Source organism: Canis lupus, chromosome X (assembly GCF_003254725.2).
Source record: "Canis lupus dingo isolate Sandy chromosome X, ASM325472v2, whole genome shotgun sequence".
Classification (NCBI taxonomy): domain Eukaryota; kingdom Metazoa; phylum Chordata; class Mammalia; order Carnivora; family Canidae; genus Canis; species Canis lupus.
The window spans coordinates 83,243,393-83,258,129 of record NC_064281.1 but is presented as its reverse complement, the minus strand read 5'-3'; the positions used below and the strand labels follow the sequence as shown (position 1 = coordinate 83,258,129).

The 14,737-nt window shown below is 37.9% G+C and overlaps 1 protein-coding gene across 4 annotated transcripts in view; it reads left to right on the top strand.

The window, feature by feature from the left end:
* ACSL4 (acyl-CoA synthetase long chain family member 4) overlaps positions 1-14,737 on the top strand; it is a 79,592-nt gene that overhangs the window by 17,396 nt on the left and 47,459 nt on the right. For all 4 annotated transcript variants that reach the window (XM_025431460.3, XM_025431461.3, XM_049107941.1 and 1 more), the window contains one exon: positions 10,033-10,083. The gene's annotated coding sequence lies outside the window, so the exon portion shown is untranslated. Of the gene's footprint in view, positions 1-10,032; positions 10,084-14,737 lie in introns of those variants that run through there.

The window sequence follows — 14,737 nt, the reverse complement described above, 5'->3', positions numbered from 1 at the left end:
ACACAACTTTTTAAAAACTATTTATTTATTTAGAGAGGGTGCGTGCATGCAAGTGGAGAGGGTAAGGGGAGGCAGAGAGAGAGAGAGGGAGAGAGAATCTCAAGCAGACTCTTCACTAAGCATGGAGCCTCACTCGGGGCTCAGTCTCATGACCTGAGCCGAAATCAAGAATTGGTTGCTTAACAACTGAGCCACCCAGGCACCCTGGGTAAACACAACTTTTTATTTTTTTAAATTTTTTTAAAAAGATTTTTATTCATTTGTTCATGAGAGACAGAGAGAGAGACAGGCAGGCAGGCAAGCAGAGATATAGGCAGAGGGAGAAGCGGGCTCCATGCAGGGAGCCCGATGTGGGACTCGATCCCAGGATTCCAGGGTCACGCCCTGAGCCAAAGGTAGATGCTCAACTCCTGAGCCATCGAGGCATCCAGTAAATACAACTTTTTAAACAGAATAATAGTCTTTAAAAGTTTTATAAATTGAGAGCCTGTAATGGAGATCTTTTCTTACAGGGGATCTGATTTATCCTTTTATGTACTTAAAATGTATAAATGTGTTTTGTAAGATGAGGAATTGACCTCAATTTGAATTTATCAGTTAAGGCTTTTTAAAGTTTATTTATTTTAGAGAGAGAGTGTGTGTGAGTGGGGGTAGGGATAGAGGGAGAAAATCTTTAAGCAGACTCACTGTTAGGTGCGGAGCCCAACACTGGGCTGCATCTCACAACTGGTGAGATCATGACCTGAGCCAAAACCAAGAGTCTGATGTTTAACCTACTGAGCCACCCAGATACCCCTCAATTATGGTTTTAATCTAGATTTTAGAAGTTGGATTATGAAGACTCAGTTGTACGTAAACTAAAATTGTCATATTTTGCATTGTTGAAACACTTGGAATAAAGAATTGTGTGTGTGTGTGTGTATCTGTATGTATGTTTAATGACACAAAGCTGGTACTTTCATTTACTTGCCCATTTGTATATGACAGTGGATTCAGTCAAGAGTTAATGTTTCTCACCAGGGTGAAGGTTGGATTTGCCAATGTAGCCAGCCATACGTTCGTGCCTTGTTCTCTTGTGGGACTAGAGTTAGGGTTATTACTGGAGTCCTCACTAGAGATGTTTTGCCAAAAAAGGGATGGAGACTTTGACAATAATTACACCAGGCCAAAAGGTAAACCAGGGGACAGACTTTGTCTAACTGGCAAGTGTAATCACTGTCATTTTAACCAGTTCATACAGGAATCAAATTTGTGAGCTTAGCTTCCGAAGCACTGGCTCAACCCAGCTGAATTAACCAGCACCCACAGATGGATTTCCCTTCACTTTGGAGTTAAAAAATTGATTTTCAAGTGGATGTATTATTGTATGTTGCAGTGGAATCGCATGAAATCAGCTGTATTCTTTCAGTAATTTTTAGTACTGTGAACTCTGTGCTGCTGGGCCCTTTCAAGGTTATTACAGGACACGCTCATAGCTGTCTGGAATTTACAGGAAGTAGATTACTTAATGATACTTTACTGTTACCCGAAGCATTTTGAAATGAAAACTTGGAGGGAAAGAAATGAATCAACCTTTCCTGCCCACTCCTTTCTGAAGTTAGTACACATTTGTAATGTGATATCACAGTTGATTGGAATGTCTGAAGCAAGACACTCTTAGTCTTAGGTAAGATGATATGCTCTGAAGTTCAGAGTCATTGGTCCCAAAGTTGAGGTTGTAAACAAGTGGATATTGATGGAGAATTTACTTCTGAAATGCACTCCCTTTAAAATCCTTCTTACCACCTGGGTGGAAGGCAGAGAGATGATACCCATTAGGTGCCTTTTGCTTGTGATACTCTTTCTGAAGGAAGGCCTTGATTCCCACCCCCCGCCCCGGGTTGCTGATTCTGGTCTTTTTCCTTGTGGGACAGAAGCATTGGTGAGTATGACCGATGAGGTGCCTATTAAATCTTAGGCAGATATCATCTGGCATTTGAGTTCCTGTTTGTTGTAATCGGGTGAGTGGAACTCCAGGCTTTAAATAAATTATTTGTATTTTAATCTGTGTAGAACCCCTCATGATTGTCCAGCTTTTTGATATCATCTATTCAGTTTCCAATAGTAGTCAATTTTTCTTAGTCACATTTTGGCAGAGGAGACAGCAAAGACAATTGTTAGTTTTAGGAAACCTTTAACATTGAAGTTATAGCAAGAAAAAAAACTGTTTTATTTTGCTTTGGAGATTATATTGCATTAGCAAAAGAAGTTTCTTTTACTTTGAGTCTAATTTAGAAATAGAAGTGTCTGATCTTTACATAGTGCAGGTAAAGTCAACTTTTGGATTCTTTTACAGTGTCACTTTGTCACTTAAGTAGTGTTGAAAGCCTTAGGGGTGATGTTCATTGTCACTTATCAACACACACAAACACACACTAGAATGAACTGAAAGCCTCGTGCTGTATTTTCTACTTAATTATTAATTGATGGTCACTGCATCAGCTTTAGGAAGCATAGGAAAAATAGAAGGATAAAATTAAAAATTACCAGTAATTCTACAACCTAAGGGCTACCCATTTCAGCTTATAGCCTGCATATATTTGAAGAAGTTGATATTCTTTAAGTTACCTCTTCAGCCAATTAAGCTGTGCGCATCTTGAACATTTTCTTGCATCCTTGAATATTCTTTGACATTGCTGCATTTGATGACGGTGTAGCATTTGATCATACGGATGCATCGTTATTTTACCAGTCTCCATTTGGGCATTTGAAATTAGTTCTATGTCTTCTGTTCTCTTTGTAACAGTGATGACTCTTATCTCTGTGTGTGTGTGTGTGTGTGTGTGCGTGCGCGCGCACGCTGCTTTGTTTCTTAGGATATTCTAGAAGTAGAAAATGGAATTACTGGGCTGGGAGGTATGACATAAGAACTCTTGATGCATATTGCCAAATTGCTTTCTAGGAGGCTTGGACCAATTTACACTTCTGTCAATAGTATATAAAGTGCCTTTTTGTATATATTTGGCAACACTAATTTCTTGATTCTTTTTTTTTTTTTAATTTCTTGATTCTTAATTGGCACTACTTTTGATGGAACTTCCACGCATTGCCATTGTAGTAAATAAAACATTCCTGGTAAATGAAAGCGGGAATGTAATATTAACAGTAGCACTGCAGGGAACTGGTGGGCCTGGATACTTCAAGAACCATCAAAACAGTTTTAGCTCTGGGAGTCTGTGCTTCTCAAAATATATTTTTCCTTTCTCGAGCAGTTTATTAATCTCAACTTTAGGGGTAAGCGCTAGTTTGTTTTTTCTCCTAAAATCATTGCTCCATGAGAGCTTAATGTTTATGACTCGGGCCTTTCTGTGCATTTATTAAGACTCATGCTTTTATTGTTTTTAAAAACAAAATTAACTTTTGGCAAAGAATACCTGAATTTTGGAAAGTTTTGGTAGTTACACAGGGTACTTTCTGGTGAGGATTACTCAAAGTAACAAGCACTTGTTTGATTTTTGTTCAGGTCTTTAGTATTATAATAAAAGCCCTATAATTTCAGAATCATCCACATATTAATGTGTTTTTTGAGTAAATTTGGAAAGAAGACAATTTGGTAAGTCCAGTATTTGATATGATGCAAACTATTTGGCCAAAATGTTTAAAACTCAGTGTCCTATGGGCACCTGTGTGGCTCAGTGTTAGTGTCTGCCTTTGGCTCAGGTTGTGATATACCAGGGTCCTAGGATTGAGTCCCATGTCAGGCTCACTGCAGGAAGCCTGCTTCTCCCTCTGCTTATGTCTATACCTCTCTCTGTGTCTCTCATGAATAAATAAATAAAATCTTAAAAAAATCAGTGCCCTAAGATTGTTGGTCCCAAATCAAGAATTACCAGTGTGGCAGCAATATTCATCTGTTAAAACTTTCTTCCACCCAGTGATTGTTTCATAATAGCAAAGCTATACCTTAAGCAGACCTTACAAGTAGGATATATTGATGTTTGTGACTTGAGAACTTTAAAAGAAAATGTGGGGACACCTGGGTGGCTCAGCGGTTGAGCATCTGCCTTTGGCTCAGGGCATGATCCCGGAGAGTCCTAGGATCGAGTCCCACATTGGGCTCCCTGCATGGATCCTGCTTCTCCCTCTGCCTGTGCCTTTGCCTCTTTCTGTGTCTGTCATAAATAAATAAATAAAATCTTTTTAAAAAAAAAGAAAATGTGTTTTTTCCCTCTTGATGCTGTTTTTAATTTAATCCTGGGTAACAGAAAAAACAGCAGTAGTGTACTTTTTTGCTGTTTTCTAATATTCTTTTTCTTTAAGTTTTTTTTTTTTTAAGTAATCTCTATACCCAGCATGGAGTTGCTCTTTTGACTGAGCCAGCCAGGTGTCCCTGTTTTCTGATATCCTCATAATTACTCATCTTAAGAGTAAAACTGATCAATACAGATTAGGAAGAAATTTTTTTTTATTGGAGTTCAATTTGCCAACATTTAGCATAACACCCAGTGCCCATCCCACCAAGTGCCCATCACCCAGTCACCCCAACCCCCCACCCACCTCCCTTTCCACTACCGCTTGTTTGTTTCCCAGAGTTAGGTGTCTCTCATGTTTTGTCACCCTCACTGATATTTTCACTCATTTTCTCTCCTTTCCCTTTATTCCCTTCCATTAATTTTTATATTCCCCAAATGAGACCATATAATGTTTGTCCTTCTCCGATTGACTTATTTCACTCAGCATAATACCCTCCAGTTCCATCCACGTCAAAGCAAATGGTGGGTATTTGTCGTTTCTAATGGCTGAGTAGTATTCCATTGTATACATAAACCACATCATCTTTATCCATTCATCTTTCAGTGGACACCAAGGCTCCTTCCACAGTTTGGCTATCGTGGACATTGCTGCTATAAACATTGGGGTACAGGTGTTCCGGCACTTCACTGCATCTGAATCTTTGGGGTAAATCCCCAGCAGTACAATTGCTGGGTCGTAGGGCAGATCTATTTTTAACTCTTTGAGGAACCTCCACACAGTTTTCCAGAGTGGCTGCACCAGTTCACATTCCCACCAACAGTGCAAGAGGGTTCCCCTTTCTCCACATCCTCTTTAGCATTTGTTGTTTCTTGTCTTGTTAATGTTCACCATTCTCACTGGTGTGAGGTGGTATCTCATTGTGGTTTTTATTTGTATTTCCCTGATGGCCAGTGATGTGGAGCATTTTCTCATGTGCTTGTTGGCCATGTCTATGTCTTAGGAAGAAATTCTTAATTCTACCATATAGGGAAGCACATAAGATGCTTTCCTAATGTTCTAGAAAGTAGAACCTATTATAGCTCCTGTGGTCATTCGGAGGGGAGAGAGGGAGAAGAGTTTCCTTTTAGAAACAAGTTAACGACACCCATTTTAAACTCTATTTTTTGGCTCTGAAAGTGTACGACTTTATAAGTAAAGAGTGGAATTTATATACATCTAGTTTATTTTCCCATCCCAAGTGAAACCTAGTACTTACATCGTAGGTTAGGTACTTGTTATTTTTACATACACTGTTTATATATATATATATATAACTATACTAATGGTAATATTAAATGTGTATGTGTATAAAGATATTAATTACAGGGGAGAGTTTATATAACAAAATGGGTGGTGAGATAATTCTAGAGTTAGGATTATTTTTGTTGGCACTGAAACTAGACTATGTCTTTGAGCTTTGGTAAAGACAATGGGTGTAGCATAATGGTGTATGTAATTTGGGCCAGAATACCTTATGTATTTAGCATAAGCAGGCTCTTACATTACATTTAGTTATCATGTCTCCTTAGTCTCTTTTTGTAACTTTATTTTTATATTTAAATTCCAGTTAACATTAGAGTTGTATTAGTTTCAGGTGTACAATATAGTGATTCAAAATTCCATACATCACCCAGTGCTCATCATTACAAGTGCCCTCCTGAATCCCCATCACCTATTTCCCCCAACCCCCCACTCCCCTCTCTCTGGTAACCATCAGTGTGTTCTCTAGACTTAAGAGTGTTGACTTGTTTGTCTCTCCCCTTACCCCCACCTTTGCTTGCTTGTTTTGTTTCTTCATTTCCACATGAGTGTTATCCTACCATGTAACAATAGCTAGCATTAATATTTGGTGCATATATTGCTAATTTTTCTATGAATATGTACCCACTCAAATATATGTATATATAATAGAGTCATCCCTACTGTTTTGTACCTGTGTTGTTTCTTGATTTCAACATTTTTTGACCTTTGGACTGTATTATATAGTTTGGCAGTTTTCATCTACTAGTCAATATGTGACATACGTACATTTATCGGAAGCAAGACCTGTAAAAAGATCATTGCTTAGGAGATTGTTTTATATTGGACTCACCAGAACTGACTTTGAGATTTGCACACTAAGTGCTCAGGACTTTAATATTTCCCACTCTTTTTGAAACATTCTCTTTTAAACATACGAAGCTTGGTCCTTGAGACATTAATTACAGGAGGAAGATTGATCATGCTTTAAACCTTTCTAGCAGATGCTATCACAAGTTCAGTATTGACTTTACTTCCGGAAGAATGTTTTCAAAATACTGGTGGCTAACCAGTTAGCAGACTAACTTATTTGCAAGAGGGCAAAACTTCATTGTTTTGAAGTAGGTCTCAGAACATGAGGGTTGTCTGAAGTTGAACAGCCCTGCCTCATATTTGTGGTTGCCTTGTCCTTAATCACCATCCTGCTAGCTGCCTGGACACTGGTTTGCTCCCTGGTGTTCAGTGAGCGAGGCTTTCTCAGGGCTGGCTCATTCCCTAATGGAAAGATGATAAACTCTAGATGCTGTATTCTTTTTTTTTTTTTCATGCCACCAGTTGATCATTAAGTAGAAACAAACTATGTCATATGCTTCAGTCTATTAAAAATTTGCCTTGTGAAGGATTTCCAACTTCCTTGCTTTAACAGAAACTTGCATATACGCATGAAAGGGTGAAAAATGTGTCCCAAATTTGCAGTTCTCATTTCAGCATTTGTGTTTCCCTGATGGCCAGTGATGCGGAGCATTTTCTCATGTGCTTGTTGGCCATGTCTATGTCTTAGATCATCCCTAGTCGTAGCCATTTGTAAATCTGAAGCTTCATGGTGATAATCTGCTTAGTTCTTTAATATGAAATTATTTCTTTGATTTATTGTAATAGAATGACCTTAAGAGGGCCTATTTTATAGGGGGGAGACTAGGGGAGAAGTTAAATTAAGGTTCAGTTATTCTGTTGTATAGGAAAAAATTAGGCTAGGAAATGTGATTTAGTTCCTTTTATCTGGTGGGCTGTGCTTTTTGTTGTTTTTGGTTTTTCAAACAATTAAAGTGAGAGGCGCTGAAAAAGAATCATGTCTGTTTCTTGTATTTAAGAACCTGTGAGAGTTGTTTTGTCTTAACTGATTGATGGAGGGCTGTGAGAGTGGAAATGAGTAGAAGGTTGAAGCTGGGGCTCTCATCCAGCTGAGAGAATTCTCTTGACACTTTGGATTCTCCTCCCCAGTTTCTCCCTCCGTAGTACCAACAACCCAAGTGTAAACTATCCTTCACAAATATCTACTGATGAAATTATTTTCCAAATTAAGCAAACTAGTGGATAGTTTTATGTTTTTCCCTGCCACCCACAGGTCTTCAAATGACTTTGTTGAAAGTTGGTCTTTGTTGCTTATCAGTTACCTGAAATAAACTGGGGGAAATCTGTGTGTGTGTGTGTGTATGGATGGACGGATAGATAGATAGATAGATAGATAGATATAAATATATAAATATGAAGTCTTTTTTCCCCAGCATTCGCTTTTTGAGCTCTTTGGACTTTATTGGAACATGTATATGCAGAGATTTACTTTGCCTATGTTAATATCAAATGTTAGCTCTTTGGGAGAAAAAGAAGAAAATGTTAAGTAGCGTGCCTTCTGTTTTTAAGAACTCTTAACCGCCTGTGTTCATGCATGTACTGACACTGCCCCCAGCACCCTAGTCCCCAAAAGTAGATTGTGGATATTCATTTGAAGTGGAAAAGTAGTTCAATTTAAAAAAATAACACAAAAGGCATGCTCTGTTAATTATCAGTCTGGGTAAAAATCATTATTTCCTTCATCGTTCTGATAGTAGCAAAATAGAATGAACTTAGTTAATACCAGGTAGTTAGGGTAGTCATTAATCATATGGATGATTGTAACTTCCACTGGGGTGTCTAGATTTTTAAAAAAAAAAAAAGCAGTTTGAAGGGTTTTTCTCCTAGTTATTTGCAAGTAGTACCTGATTATTGCTGCATGGAAATAAGAATTCATTTCTTCTTCAAAATCATAGTCGTGTCCAGGACATCCCTACAGTGTTGAAATGTAAGCAAGCAATGTTAAGTTATGGAAGGGCCTTATTTTACCATTCTGAGCATTCAAATGCTAAGTCGTTTTCTCCTGCAGTGTACAAAATAGGTTAATCCTCAGCTGTAAACTGACCCTAAGCCTTCATAGCATATGTTATCTTGAAGAACATCACAAAACTGATCTGTGTATTCATTGAGGGAAGATGAAAATATCTCTAGGTTTTTGCCTAGAGAAGTGCTGTATTTTAATTTGGAAAGAATCTTGCAGTGTTTAAGGGACATTATTCATTTTGGGTTTTGATGGGAAAGTCACTAGGCGCCTGCAGGCACTTGGGGTGAGGATGTCTGGGTAGATCGATTGGTTTCCTCTGGTTAGACTTTGTCCCTGAACTTGGCTCCTGTCCTGGCGGGTTTGGGGGGTGAAGAGGTACAGATAAAACGAGTAAGAGCATGACTCCTGCTTCTTGCCATTTTCTTTTTATTTTTACTTTAAAATTTTTTTATTGAGAAATAATTGACATATAACATGTGCAAGGTGTACAACAGATTGATTTGATACATTTATATATTGTTATGATTACCACCATACCTTTAGCTAATGCCTCTATTGCATCACGTAATTATCATTTCTTTTTTTGTGGTAAGAACATTTAAGATCTAGTTTCTTAGCAGTTTTGAAGTATATGACACAGTATTTCAACTGTGATCACCGTGCTGTGTATTTGATCTCCAGAACTTCCTCATTTTCTAGTTGTAGTCTGTACCCTTTAACAACATCTCCCTGGTTCCTCCTACTAGCCCCTGTTAACCACCATTCAACTCTGGTCCTATGAGTTTTAGCTGTTTTACATTCCCCATATGAGTGACATCCTGCAACATTTGTCTTTCTCTGCCTGGCTCATCTGACAAAGCATAGCATCCTCAAGGTACATCCACGTTGTTGCAAATGGCAGGCTTTCCTCCTTTCTCATGCTGAATATATTCCACTATATGTATATACCACATGTTCTTTATCCATTCATCCATTGGTAGACACTTAGGTTGTTTCCATATCTTGGCTATTGTGAATACTGCAGCAAACATGGGAGTGTGGATATCTTTTTGATAACCTGTTTTCATGTCCTTTGACTATGTTTCCAGAAGCGGGATTGCTGGATCATATGATAGTTGTATTTTTAATTTTTTATGCAACCCCCATACTGTTTTCCATAGTGGCTACACCGATTTACATTCCCACCAACACTGTGCAAAGCTTTCCTTTTCTCCACATCCTCGCCAATGCTTGTTATCTCTGGTCTTTTTGATGACAGCCATCCTGACAGGTGTGAGGCGATATCTCATTGTGGTTTTGATTTGCATTTCCCTGATGATGAGTGATGTTGCGCACCTTTCCATGTGCCTGTTGGCCATCTGGATAACTTCTTCAGAGAAATTCAGCTCCTCTGCCCATTTTTCCAATCTTGCCATTTTCGCACAGTTTTGACTGCTGTTTCTTAGGCTGAGTTACTTTTCTGTGATCCCAATAGCATTACTTCTAGCCATCCAGTTATCTCTAGTCACATCTTTGTTTTCCTGTGATACCTGGCTCATTATGAGCTAAGGTGCATAGGTGTAATGTGAAACAGCATTTGAGTTTTTTTTTTTAAAGGGGTTATTTTTTCATGTCCATGTACCCATAAATGTTGTCTTTTATTACAGATTGAAATCACAAAAGATATACGTGCTCTTCTTAAGAGGAAAAGGGAATCTGTAAGTATTCTTTGAAAGTTCTAAGTTTGTAATTTTATCAGCTCTCGGAGGAAATGAAGTTTTAACCATACTAACAGTCACCCTGATTCTGTTTGTAGTGGGAAAACCCTGCCAATCTCCATGTTTGTATTAAAAACGCAATATCCAGATAAGTAAAATGGGAAAACTTTTTACTCTGCACAACCTATAAAATTTAAACCATCACCACTAATTTAATAAAAGGGGGAGTGATCATTGAAATCTAAGTAAAATCTTTTTCCTTGAGCGGTGACCAAAATCAGAATCCCAGTGTTCGCATCTTGGGCCTTCAAAATTACTTCGTCCAGTGTTTCCCAAACATTGATTTTTTAGACCAATGGTGGTCAGTCAGGAGGTTTTAGTGGTCCAGGGTGAAGTGAGGACAGCAGGCCATGAGTTTTTAAGGCTAAATTCTTCCCATTTAAATGATTAGTTGTTATTATAAGATTTGTCCATCTAATTTGGGGGTATTAAATACCTTCTATATCTTATGAGATGATGGTGATAGCAAATGGTAGGGTTTTTGGTTTTTTTTTTTAATGTCTATACCCCTTTACCCGCCCCCCCCAAAGGCCGCTGTGTCCATCCCTTCACTATTCTTCTTTGCTTTTAAAACTTTTACTGGCCTGTGTTCTCTTAAAATAAGAATCCACTTTTCTCATTTTGCAGATGAGGAAATAGACAAGAGGTTATTTGTTCTAGAACCAAAACCCTGCATACAATGCTGTCTCTCTAGTATTTCTGGTCTTCTGAGAGTCACCTTAATTATAATAGGTTATAAACTTGAAACAGAAGATCTAATTCTTTTGAGCTAATAACTATTTTTGAATTCCAAGCATAAAGAAATTCGAGACTTAATGTTCTTATGTAGCTCAGGGCTAAGTTCTCCTGATTAGCCTGTGTTAGAAAAATCTTAAACCAGAAATTTTCATCAGCAGGCCCAAATTAGCCATCCTGAATTCAGCTGCTTAGCACACTATCCCATGATTGATAACCGAGGTAAGGGTTCTATCAGTGAGGTTAGTGTTTCCTTTGGGAAATAGGCGGTGGTGCCATCCTGAGGGCAGTAGTATTCAGGCTTCTACAGTTGATTTATTGATCCACAGAGTCTGTTTCCTCCCTGCTTCCCACTTGGCATCCCTTCTCTCTCTCTCTCTCTCTCTTACACACACACACACACACACACACACACACACATACCCTACAAATATAAACATTTATAGCAGTTGGCCTACAGCCCATCTAGATATGTAAGAGAAAAAACAACCAAGGCAAAGAATCAGAGTTGCCAAATGCATTGGCAGAAACATATGGCCAGTTGTGTTCAAAAGTTTACAGATACTTTGGAGTGCCTTTGACACTTCAGAGGGTCCTCCTAGATTGGCATAGCTGGGCCTCGGCTATCCCAAAATACACTTCAAAGCAGAAATACCTAATTTCTTTATTCCCCTCCTTCCCTGCCTCCCTCACCTTAGTGAAGCCTACGTGGGCCAGGGAAACGAATGAACGTGAAGAGAACAGAATGGAAAGTAATCCTCATCCCTAGTATGGGGACATGAACTCTAGGAGTGCTTTTCCACGGCTTCGTGTATTTAGTGTCATGTGGCTTCCTCCTTTAGTGAAGAACTCTTTAATTTCTAAAAAAGTCAGGCACGCCTATAATGAAATGCTAAGAATTGAAAAAATAACTTTTTGAGTCTTCTGCAGTCTTCTGAATGTGTGTACCCTTCTCTTTACTAGTGCTAATATTTGAGAGTTGACTGTATGGCTACAGGATGTCAATCTTAGACAGATTTATCAGTCTTTGAGTTCTTATATTAGTCTCACTTATAAAGGTATATTTAATACTGAAGAGCAGAGTGGTTTTTTTTTTTTTTAAACGAACAAAAAAAACCCCCCATAACTCAGTTTCACATGGTGGCCATTTGGGTGAATTGTAGTGACTTATTTGGCCATTTTGTAAGAAATGACATAAGACTACATTGTTGCATAATTTGTAACAATATAAAGTACTGGGAAACAACATTAGCAAAGAACTAACCTGTTGGACTGGCTCCTCCTCTAGCAAATGTGGAGGGTAGGTCATGTGGCAGAAAAAGGTATAGTTGCAAAATTCTCCCTGTTACACAAAGTTGTACTTGGGGAAGTATTACTGCTGGTCACAGTTATTTTTTTTAGACCTATACTCCTGATTGGCAGCCTGCAATTTGTGTTACTTTGTTATTTATAGGTAACATGACAGGAAAGAGATACAGTCTCTCGGACAAAATACATTTATTATAACTAATTTAATTTGAAAGTTAAGTTCTGTAACCCAATTAGTTTTGATTAGCTTATATTAAAACCATAACTGTGTTCCCATAGAGAAAACATACTTAGGAAACAGGAGGCTTTACAGACAAAATTAAAGTTTAAACCATGGCACAATGTGCCCTCCCATTGAGCAGCGGCAGTTAATCCTCAGCAGTAGCCTAGGATGTTGAATTTGGCATTGTGCTATCTACTCCCCTTTTACGGCACCAAACCCTTTTTTATTTCTCTCCAAATACATGCCTCCCAGAACTTATTTTTTTCTCCCTTCCTCCTGATGTCTATTAAAGTTGGATCATAATATGCTTTGTCAGTAGGTGCCATTTCTAGCATGGTCTGTCCCCAAAGTCTATACACCCGTTTCCCAACATTTGGAAGCTTCAAATTTAAAAATCAAGTGTGTTGTGAGGACTTAAAATGAGGAATAGGTACCTAATTATACACAGTGTATGTGAAGTGTGTAGGCAGCAGCATTGGCTCCTAGATCTCCTCATTTCAACACATATAGATAGGATCCCAATTATAAGATCCTATGACCTAGAAAAAACATTATCTGATGCATGCTGGGGGATGTTCTTAAGGCATTATGGGAGGGGACTCTAGCTACAGTGTGAAAGAGCATCTTCAACATGGCAGCTGAGGTGCTTTCTTTGCTGGGAAAAGCTGGGAAGAGACTGGCAGGATGGCGACTTCAGGGGTTAATACCTCTCCAGGTGATGAAGTAGACAGGCTTGGTTAAGCTTGTTAGAGACGCACCCAAAGATCAGTCCTAGTTGTGAGACGCTTCTAGTCAAAATAGCTATGAGCTCATTACAGGTGCAGTGTGCGGAGAGAGGGCATTGTATGTGTTCACCCAAGGTTTTTGCTTTGTTTTGCTTTTTTAAGTTTTCAAATGTATTTAGTATAATTACTGTGGTTTGGGTTTAAAGTTTGTACAAACTATACCATATTGATTAGATTGGTTTGTCAGTTTGAATCAGAGGAGACTTACAAAGGGCAGGTGAATATATATTTCACATGATTATTCAGTCTTGCAAACTAACCACAAAAATCCTATTTCTAATGCCTTTTATTTTCTTAAAATAATGACATTTTTAAAGTCTTAATATGAAAATGTGAAGTATGTTATATTATAAATATATCTCCTACAAAGTTTGATTTCACTAAACAAATGCAACCATTCTGTTACGGTCATATTTGAGCTTCCTCCTGTATATTTTAAAATCATTTGGAATTTTTTAATAGTGTGTGAGAGAAAGTAAGATTTTAAAAAAAGCACTCCACCCCTTTCCAAAAATCTTAGTGATGCAACATCTATGTAGAAATATGATCTTTTAAAGTGCCACAGGTATGTTATCTCTTTCATCTCTTGGAACTTTTATAATTGTTTTCTGATTTGATGTTGAATAGATACAGCTAACCCCTTTCAGAAGGCAAATTGTCTCTTTATTTGGTATTTAAATCACCCTTAAATGATGTGTGACTTGAAAATGCAATTTCTTGAAGTATCACGCAGTTAATCATTGATTTTCAAATTGATTCCTTTTACATTTTCATAAGGTTGTTTGTTAGGGACAGATGACATCAATCTGTCCTTATGTGTTTCAACTTGGCAAGTGCATGGATCCTTGCTTGATATAGTCTGTTTTCTCAGACGTTGGGGAGAAAAAGTCTTGGACTTCAGTTTATCAGTTCTTTTTCATTGACAAATTGATGTTGCTGTGTGCTTCTGGGGGAGATGATTCCTTCTTTTAAATTCAGACTAGTCAATATGTAGTGTTTGTTTACTTTGTGTACTAGAGCTTAAATGTATCACTAATGCTTTTTGTGTTTAACCTAACTGTCTCAGAGCATTTGAAGTAACTGGAATGAAATACTTCACATTAAACTTGACCTCAAGACAGAAAGTAAAAGAAAATTTTATCTGATTTCCCATTAAGATTGCTAGGACTTACTAGATACCTAAAGGGTTTTTTTTTCCCACCTATAAAAATGCCTTAGGACACAGGAAGGATCAGTGCTCGAAATTCCTGCCAGTATTTCTTCATACATGGAGTTTGTCACTGTCACCTATTTACTTATTTATTCACCTATTTAGATGATACCAGTATGACCAGGGTCACAGACAATAGAGCGGGAAGCATAGCTTTAAAATCTATTTAAATCTATTACAGTCTGTTTAAAGTCTATTAGCCTTGGATCAAAATTCTGATTTCACTGTGTCACCTTGGGGGAATTGCCTCTCTGAGACTGGTTATATCATCAGTGAAATGAGGGTACTACTTCAAAGGGGTTTCCTGAAGGATTCAATGAGATAATGTGTCTA